General features: G+C 29.2%; 2 pseudogenes; one reads left to right on the forward strand and one right to left on the reverse strand.

Moving 5' to 3' along the window:
• Positions 1-2,192: 2,192 nt before the first annotated feature.
• Positions 2,193-2,861, forward strand: LOC121217727 (photosystem II CP43 reaction center protein-like; annotated as a pseudogene).
• A 952-nt stretch (positions 2,862-3,813) lies between these two features.
• On the reverse strand, positions 3,814-6,404 carry LOC107948119 (binding partner of ACD11 1-like; annotated as a pseudogene).
• Positions 6,405-11,026: the final 4,622 nt, after the last annotated feature.

Raw genomic sequence — 11,026 nt, forward strand, 5'->3', positions numbered from 1 at the left:
GTTTGATGTAATGGTAAAGTATATTACATTTTTAAATAAATATATATATATATTTAAATTTTAAAGAAAACATTATTAAAAATAAAAACCACAAACTTCAATCATAAATTATTATAAAGACGGACTATATCCACTATTCTGATATTAAAATTCGATAGAAATGAAATTGGAACATTGGTTTCTTTTTATTTTATATTTATTTGGACTCCACAAGAATTTGTCGATATTTCCGATTCAATCTTCTTGTTCCTAGGAATAAATTGATATCCTATTCCTTTCGAGATAAAGAGAAACATTTATTTCAAGTTACAACCTAAGAGCCTTTTTCAACATCTTATCTTTTTTTAATGCCAGAACACAACAAGATCCATTTCTATCTATATATTCTATCTATTCTATAATAGATAGAAACCTAAATCAAATCATGTCTTCACATATCAAATATTTCCATATCGATACATATGACACTTTTGTTCTACCAATGTGATGGAGAGTGAGTGTGAAAAAGAAACTTTCATTTTGAGTCTCCTATTATTTAATTTAATATTATTAAATATTATATTAGATCGAAAAATAAGAACTTCGGATCTTTTTCTATTTACTTTATGTATATTAGAAAAAGATTCGAAGTGGATTTCTCGACCTGTGAAATGAAAAAATAGCCTTTGGAGTTTTTTTGTTTTATATTCATTTGAAGGAAATATGAGAAAGAAAACAATAAATAAAAGAAATAAAATGAAGGAAATATATATCAGACTATAGTAATTTAATACACATAGAAATTATAAAAATACATAAAAATATTGATTTTTATCAATTTCACGAACAAGATCTAAGAATAAGATTAGTTGACGGAGGGGGAAGGGTAGATCTGGGGATCAACCAGTAGCGAGAGAAGGGGTCGCTTCTTCCTTGAATTGAAGAGTTTGTTCAAAAAATTCATCTATCTGATTGATGAGCCATAAGACAATTCATGGTTCAGACGACTAGTAAAAATAGAAAAGAATAAACGAATTGTGTTCATGGATTTACCTAAGTCAGGTTATGGACTAATACAAGAAAATATTTTTTTATATTTGAAACCAATTAGTTATAAGGTGCAGTGCACGAGAAATCAAATCATACATAATAAATTGAATTCCCTAGAGCCCCCATAACATAAGGTGCTCAGAAATGGTTGAAGTAGTTGAATCGGAGGATTGCTATGACTATAGCCCTTGGTAAATTTACCAAATATGAAAATGATTTATTTGATATTATGGATGACTGGTTACGTAGGGACCGTTTCGTTTTTGTAAGTTGGTCTGGCCTATTGCTCTTTCGTTGTGCCTATTTCACTGTAGGGGGTTGGTTTACAAGTACAACCTTTGTAACTTCGTGGTATACTCATGGATTGGCCAGCTCATATTTGGAAGGCTGCAATTTCTTAACCGCCGCAGTTTCTACCCCTGCTAATAGTTTAGCACATTCTTTGTTGTTACTATGTGGTCCTAAAGCATAAGGAGATTTTACTCGTTGGTGTCAATTAGGTGGTCTGTGGACATTTGTTGCTCTCCACGGCACTTTCAGACTAATAGGTTTTATGTTACGTCAATTTGAACTTGTGTGATCTGTTCAATTGTGACCTTATAATGCAATCACATTCTCTGGTCCAATTGTTGTTTTTGTTTCCTGATTTATCCACTAGGTCAGTCTGGTTGGTTCTTTACACCTAGTTTTGGTGTAGCAACTATATTTTGATTCATCCTTTTTTTCCAAGGATTTTATAATTGGGCATTGATCCTATTTCATATTATGGGAGTTGCCGATGTATTGGGCGCGGCTCTGCTATGCGCTATTCATGGTGCTACCGTATAGAATACTTTATTTGAAGATGGTGATAGTGCAAATACATTCCTTGTTTTTAACCCACTCAAGCCGAAAAAACTTATTCAATGGTCACCGCTAACCGCTTTTGGTCCCAAATCTTTGGGGTTGCTTTTTCCAATGAACATTAGTTACATTTCTTTATGTTATTTGTACTAGTAATTGGTTTATGGATGAGTGCTCTTGGAGTAGTCGGTCTGGCTCTGAACCTTCGTTCCTATGACTTCGTTTCCCAAGAAATCCGTGCAGTAGAAGATCCTGAATTTGAGACTTCTACACCAAAAATATTCTTTTAAACGAAGGTATTCGTGCTTGGATGGCGGCTCATGAAAACCTTATATTCCCTGAGGAAGTTCTACCCCGTGGAAACGCTCTTTAATGGAACTTTAGCTTTAGCTGGTTGTGACCAAAAAACCACCGGTTTCACTTGGTGGGCTGGGAATGCCCGGCTTATCAATTTATCCGGTAAACTATTGAGGGCTCATGTAGCCCATGCCGAATTAATCGTATTCTGGACCGGAGCAATGAACCTATTTTAAGTGGCTTATTTTGTCCCAGAAAAACCGATGTACGAACAATGATTAATTTTACTTCCCCACCTAGCTACTCTAGGCTGGGGGGTAGGTCCAGGTCGGAGAAGTTATAGACACCATTCCATACTTTGTATCTAGAGTACTTCACTTAATTTTCTCTGTTGTATTGGGTTTTGGCAGTATTTATCATGCACCTTTAGGACCTGAAACTCTTGGAGAATATTTTTCATTTTTCAATTATGTATGGAAAGATAGAAATAAAATGACCACAATTTTGGGTATTCACTTAATTTTGCTAGGTATAGGTGCTTTTCTTCTAGTATTCAAGGCTCTTTATTTTAGAGGCGTATACGATACCTAGGCTTCGAGAAGGGAGATGTAAGAAAAATTACCAATTTAACTCTTAGCCCAAGTGTTATATTTGATTGTTTACTAAAATCGCCCTTTGGAGGAAAAATATCAAATATATATATGAGAGAATAAACAAATAATTTTCAAATCATAAGAAATAACTGCTTTTCTTTTTATCAAACCTCAAACACTTTTTCCTAAAAATAAAATTGAATTCTAAACATGGTACGAAATACGGTAAATCATATATAAACACGTGGATAAGTGAGAAACTCTTGCCTTCATGTGCATTTTACTCCGAAAATTCCTAATTGGAATTCAATATGAAGGATTTTGGTTAAATTCAATTATTAATTTTTATATTAAGTTACCTTTTTTAAATTTAAAATTTTAATTTTGACTAAACAGTGATTTATATATTATCGTCTCTGAATTAGAATTTAATTTATTATTTTTTCATATATTAATATCTAATAAATTAATTATGAGAGTTAAGTAAGATAACAAAAGTTTTTTTTTTTTACATATAATATTATGCCTATATTTTATTATTTCAATTTCTTTTATTTTAGTTCTAAATTTCTATATTAATTTTAATAATATTTTTTATTCAAATTTTAATAATATTATTTATTAATTCAATGTTATTTTATTTAATTACTCAATATTTTATTATTGCTTTATCAAAATCAATAGACTTTTTATTATAATTAGAAAATCCTCATATTATTAGTAAATGTATATATTTTTTTATACGAATAACTTACGTGACACTAAACTAGTTACTTATGAAAAAATCAGTTAATGGATTTTACAGTTAAAAATTAAAATTCCAAAACTTAAAAAGTATAAGAATTAAGAATAATTCATTGAAAAACATAAATTAAATCTACAACTTTATGCATAGTACAAAACTAACAATAAAATTTAACCAATTAGATTTAACTATTACTATTTAAGATTAAAAAATACTGAAACTAAAATTGACCTAATTAAAAAGCAACAATTAAATCTACAACTCACGCATAGAATATGAGGACTAATAGCAAAATTTGACAAAGGATTTATCAGCTAAAGCTTATACATTTTAACAAGAAAGTCAATGATACATAATCCAGATAAACCACTAACTCTAATGGAAATCCATTTCCTCCGTAATCCATCCTGTCGTGCACTACATAGCAAGGAACTATGGAATTGCAAGTCCACTCAAATTTGATATGATACCACCAAACCATATTTCAGTGAATATTATATATGTATAGCTCTCTCTAATTTTAATCATTCCCTGTTTTGAATAGGTATATACCGGTAACTATTAGCTCTCTATAAGCATCAAACTGCTAACTACGTGTACGTATGCGACAAGGTTCTTATCTACAATACCAAGAAAAGTAATGTTACAAAAACATTACTGATGAACACCACGATTACCTCTGTCAGCTGCTGCTTTAGCTGCCCGATCTAATGCACCTGACACCCAAAGAGCTCCTTTGGAAAAGTAGCTGCTGCTGACCACAGCATTTGCAGCAGCTGCAGCAGTTCTTCCTGCAACCGAAATGGCTGATTTGGTGTTCTCACACACATGGTACCTCTCATCCATGGATCTAACAGCATCAACCCCCACATAGATTTTATCTGTGAGGCCAATCCTCTCACTCAGTTCAGCAACTTTAGCTGCAGCAGTTGCCGAAACTTGATGAGATGCATCAAAGGTTTTGGCCTTGCTTAAAGCATCTTTGCCTAATACATATCCCTTGCCCAACATGCCTTTCACAACATCCTGAGCGAATGAAACAGCTTCTCCAGCATGAGATACAAATTGGCTTCTTAGTGGAGGTTGCTACAAAAGGGGGAAAAAGTGAAGAAGATGGAAAAAATTTACTAAAGCAAAACTTCCACAAGGATCAAATTCAGGAGCACAAAAAAGATAAGAAGTCACATACTCTTGAGCTTGTTTCATCTTCTTGGCTTCTTGAAGGGCTCCAAAAATCAAACTCCTCCTCATATTGCCCCCAGCGAGATATGTATATACGTTGATCAAGAATTGTCGCACCCTACCATGATAAGATTTTTGAAGAGCAAATACAAACAGATTATAATATCATCATGTGGGAATCACAATTCATGAATAAGATTCAATATTATCCTGAATACAAATGCAAGCACACTGAAACCATTAAACACAGAAAAGTAAAGGAAAATGAACGGAACTACACAGAGCAACGAGTAACACTTCACTCAAAAGTCTATTTATGCAGTCACGGGCAAAAACAGCCAAAGTTGTACATAACAACAGAAGAAAGGGAGGTCAAAATACATAACTTACATCAACAAGATAATCATCACTTTTAACAAGAACATCATGATCATAACCTCAGAGAAAAACCCATATACTTGTATGATTGTATCAATCTGATATGAACCCTCACATGCAATTTCTTAAAAAGATGAAAGTATATATTCTGAGTTCAAGGTAATATTCCTACATTAAACCAAAGTAGAGTACTTCTTTTAACGGTTTGTCGTTGCCTATTCTCCAATTGCTACCTAATTTCAAATTCATAAACTACGGTTACAAGTTCAATTGATACATGAAAACGTCTCCCATATAGGGCACATATATACATTCTCTAGAATCCACTTTGTACATAATCAATTCAATAATATTCAAAATGTAAAAAGAAAGCACTTGATTAATCTACGTCAGTCACACAGAGTTTAAGATGACCTATACCAGAAAAGTGATGTCGGAAACACATTTCATGATAAAACAGGTAGATTTATAGATGCATAGATGAAAGGTGCCACAATGGAAACATTCTAAATAACAATTAACAACCCAAAGCTTTTGAAAGAATATTTGGAATACACACACTAAGCAAGACCAGTCTCCTGAGAATAAGCATTTTTGAATGTCACATAAGCAGTACTTGCATATTCACCAGACCTGCTTTCATCCAATAAATGAATAAATAAATATTTCCCGATGACTACCGTCAAGAAGAAGCAAGGATGAACTATGAAGGATAACCATTACTACACAATTAAATACGATTCAATATTCCAAGAGTGAATAAATAACAAGAAGAAAGTTATGGCAATCGAAATTAGAAGAAGATTTAATAAATATGGCCCAACATTCCAAGTACCTAACAAGTTCAACGTGTTCAATGGTACCAGAGAAGGCGAAAAAATCATAGACATCTTTCTCGGTAGCTTTGGTAGGCAGGCCAGTCACTTCCACTGTATATCCAAAATCATTCATTTTCTTCGAGAGAGACTGCTAATTAAGGATTTTAACCTAGTCAAACGATCGCGAATATTGAGCTTAAATAAAATTTTCATTAAAGAAGAAAATACAGAAGATACAATAATCATGATTCATGCTAACCTGTAATTACAAGAAAAGAAAAGAAAAGAAAAGAAAGATGCTTAAGTTTTTTAGATAATTGAGGAGAAAAGATATGAACCCGGACACCTGATTAGATGAGAGGATGGGATTTTGAATGAAGAGGAAGAAGAAATTGGAAGCGCGTCGACTGGGGTTTTACTACTCACCGAAGAACGAAGAAGCCGGTTTAGTGGTTACTTTAGTTTTATACGCAGTTTTTTAGCTCATTTTATTTTCGGAATTTTTCTTTGGTCTTCTTTCACTCAAATTTGGTTTAACTAATTTGTTAGGAGTCGGAATTTGGTCGGTTCGGATTGTTTTTAGATTTGGGTTGTCTCGGATTAATATCAGTTTAGATTTGAGTTTTTTTTAGGTTATATATATATTTTTTTAATTTGAATTTTGTAAGATTCAGATCTTTTTGAATAATTCTAATTCAAATGGGTTCCAACTACATAGGCTCTAATCTATTCAAATAATTATAAATCTTTTAAATAATAAATATTTTAATTTTAAAGATAATAATTCATTTTAATTTTTTTGATGATAACATAATTCAAACTCACCTTATAAAAAAAGATAATATATATTTAATAGAAATACTTTATATAAAATAATTAAACTATAATTTATGATTATATATATGAAATTTATAAACCTAATTAATATCATTATATGTTATGCATAAATTTTGTATATTTAAATTAATATAATATTTACTATATCATAAGCGTTTGGAAAAAAAAATTAATTTGCAAGATGTTTATTATATTACTATATCCACAATTGAATAATTTTTTTATCTTTTTTTATTAATTTATAAATCTAACAACTAAATTTTAAAATATTCATTCCAAAACTCAAATACATTATTTTAAGCTCAAACTTAAATAATAAATCCATTATTATTCAAACCCAAAAATAACAAATTTATATCTCAAATCTCAAGTCCAAGATAAAAAAAATAAACTAAATACCCAAAATACTTTTTGTAAAAGTTTTTTTTGAACATTAGGCTTTGTTTGTTTTACAGAAAATGGCTTTCAGAAAATGATTTCTAGGAGATGAATTACTTTTTTGGAAAAGTTAATATTTTCTGGCGTTAGGATGAATTTATGTAAAATATTTGTTGTTGTTTGGCAGATTTACTAAAAATATTTCATAAAAGCCACTTTTAATGAAATAAACATACATTTGAGATTTTATTATTTTTTCATTGTTTAATTGAGTTTATTTCACAAAACTTATTTATATTTTAATTAATCATATTTTAGTTTTAGTTAATATTAATTTACTTAATTAATCTTAATTGTTAATTTTGTACATTAGGGAATATAAGTTTATAGATATAAATTATGTTTAATTAAGTTGGAAGTGGTAAATATTATTTGGATGAGTAAGTTAAAAAATGGTTCAATTTGATAAAAATTGAAGTAAGGATTAAATTGTAAAATTTGTAAATTTTCGAATTCGAAGTGTTTGAGTAGTAAAATATGAAATATTGATGTAGTAACTAAATTATATGATTATAAAATATGAAAATTTAGAAAGTTGAGCATAAAATAGCAAAGTTTGAAACTATAGAGGTTAAATTGTAAAGATTTCAAAACTTGTGATTTAGGACTAATTTACATTATTTGAGAATTTAAAATTTTGAAAAATAAAATATGAAAGTTTAACTGTTCAAAAATCAAGGACTAATTTTTTGAAAATTTGACAATTTTAGTTGTAAGGGCTAAATTATAAATTTTGGAAATTTTTTAAAAGGGTCTGTCTTGCAAAACTGTACAAAACAAGGTTTAGGATTGAATTATGGAATAAGATTTTTTTTTCTTCGACCGTGAAGAGTGTTTTCCTTTTGTTGCTTTGAAAGCTTCCCCTTTTTGTTTCTTCGACAGTGAAGACAGTGAACAGAGCCTTATCAATTTGAAAAATATCTTACGGAAAAAAATTTGGTAAGACATTTTCCTTAAAAAAAGCCTTGATTTTATCCTCTTTTGGAGGATGATTTTTTTTGGTAATTCATTTTCCACTAAACAAACACCGTAAAATAATGAAAATGTTTTATAGAAAACATATTACATTCAAATAAATGAACCTTTAATCTCATTATAGGTTATTATCATATCTGTTTTTTTTATAAAATACCTAAAATTACCCATAGCCCCTCCTCAACCCTTAAATAGGAGTATAATGCGCTTCAGCGTATTCAAACTCACGTCCTCCTGCATTGGTATCTTATCTATACCGATGCCGACCGAGTTAAGACTTAATCAACTATTTTTTTTGTAAAAATTAAAACTCATTCTAAAACCTAATTTAATATAATATTAAATATTAATGTATTACCAATTATATATATACATTAACATAATAAAGTACACAACTATTGATACTATAATGTGTATTAATCTATCATACATATACAATAATGATACGATGTTAAAGAAAAAGGAAATAAAGCTTATGTAACACGATTTATAGGCTGCAATTTGGCGCATGGCAATTGTAAAAAATCTATTTTAACTTATTAAAATGCAAATTTAAGTTACCTTACCATAAACACAACTTACCTTATATGTTCCATAAAAGGGGTTTCATACAAAGAGAAAATATATTGCAATTTAGAAGTAAAAAATATTTGAAATATAAAGATTTCTTTAATTATTATTCCCTGCTATTTAGGGATAAAATAAAATAAATACATATATATATACAGATTTCCATTAACAAAGTACTTTTAATTTTAATGGAATTCTAAAATTTATAGATTATTTAGTAAATAAATGAAAAAATAGTTTAAAAATACACAGATTAAAATACTCTTATATTAATATTTATAAAGATTCAGTCAAAGGTTACAACATTTTTTTGTTAAAAAAAGCTCCTAACCAATATAAAAAAAGAAGGGAGGGATGGTAAGTTGGAACATAATGTGAGAAAATAGAAAACATATATTGATATTCTTCTTGCTCAAAGATGGAGGTGGGATCATCATCAAAGAAGAAGTTGTAAGACTCTTTTTTTTTAATAGAAAATGATTGTTTTAGCATTGTCTGTGCAAATAAATTTACTTTATTCAAAACGTTAGCATTATTTAACATAGCTCAGGGAAAATTATGAAGTTAATGTTGTTAATCAGTTGGGCTTAATTGAATCATCTCCAAAAAGGCATAGATAAGCCCTTAGGAACAAAAAATTAGTAAGCAATTATATTTATTCGTTATTAAATATTTCCAATTAATTCTAAAAATTGTACCAAGTTTTATTTGAAGTAGTCATATCATAAACATAATATATACACACTAAAGTAAGGTTTATAAAATAAAAGACGCATGTTTATACATATTTAATTTCTTTAATATTAATATTGTATTCGATAATCTTTATTATAATGTTACAAATTTTTTCGATTCTTCGTACCTCATTTTTCTGGGAAATTTATCCGTAAATTCAATTAGAGAATATTAAATTATGGTGGATTTAAATTTTTTTTTGGACTATGTTATTAAAATATATTAAGTTATTTTTAGAGTTTTAAGTTTATTCCGGTAAAAATACGAGGTGAGAGGCAGAATGATACCTTTACCACCAAAAGTTATTTCATCATTTTAGATATGTTTATGATTACATATTAGAAATTATAATGATGTGTGGTGATGAGATAACTTTTAGAATTAATATAAATAAATCTCTAAAAAATAAATTTTAGCCAATGTTTTAATCATTTTACAATTTTTAAATATCATAAAATAAAGAGTAAACTATACAGGTACTCATCCCACTGTAAAAAAATATATTCTATTTTAAGTACCTAAAATTAAAAAAAAATGTTGCAATTTAAGCACCCACGTTATATAGTTTGGTCATTTTGGTTACTATCGTTAAAATCACAAACGACAAGTTAACGTGACAATTAAAAAAAAGGCAAAATAACAAATTTAGCCTTCAACTTTTACATATTTTTTTGATTTAGTTATAAATTAAGAAAAGTCAACCTTCCAAATTTACAAAAATTCTCAATTTAATCTTAATTCTAAAAAATTTAAAGAAATATAAAAAATACATAATATTTTAAAAATAATAATAAATTTAAATTTTATATTAATATTAAATACATATAATATATCAATATTAAATAAAATAAATATCTTCCATCCCCACCATCATACATCTCCCTCTCCCTCCCCACACCACCAATAGTAACTTTCACATTAATAGTATATTGGTAACTATGCAAAGGAGACTTGCTCATGTTCCCCACGTATATCCTTTGATTTCGCATCTACTTCAAATAAAGGAGACTATACAGGGAGAGAAATCAAGAGTAAGATCTAATTAGCTTGAAATTCTGAAAAGTATGAGCTTTGAACGAGTTCTCGAACAAATAACTCATTGTTGTCTCTTGAAGAGGTGGTTTTGGTGTAAGACGATTATTTATGTTTCACTGACAATGCACTCCGGTCTATTTGTCAACAGATTGAAGGTAGTTTGGATGGACGGTGGGGTGCGATGCGGTACATTTAGTTTACTTTTTGCCTCACGCTACAACATCTAATCTCACAGCCACCGTTGTTTTTACACTAACCGCAGGTAAACACAGCGCCCATCCAAGCCCACCATGAATCTATAATCTTGGGATTAATTGGATTTCCTGTTACATCTATGACAAATAGTGGTCAGGGGAGAGACGAACGAGTAAGGGATTTTTTATATATTTAATATTAATATAAAATTTAAATTTATGACTATATATATTTTAAAAAAGATTTATTTTTATATATTTTTAAATTTATTCCATTTTCTCTTCTGAATAGATCGTGTTCTTCACCTAAGTTATTCAATCGAGAAAGAGATCATGAATAACATTAGTGGCTAAATC

This window comes from Gossypium hirsutum, chromosome A03 (assembly GCF_007990345.1).
Source record: "Gossypium hirsutum isolate 1008001.06 chromosome A03, Gossypium_hirsutum_v2.1, whole genome shotgun sequence".
In the NCBI taxonomy this organism is placed as follows: domain Eukaryota; kingdom Viridiplantae; phylum Streptophyta; class Magnoliopsida; order Malvales; family Malvaceae; genus Gossypium; species Gossypium hirsutum.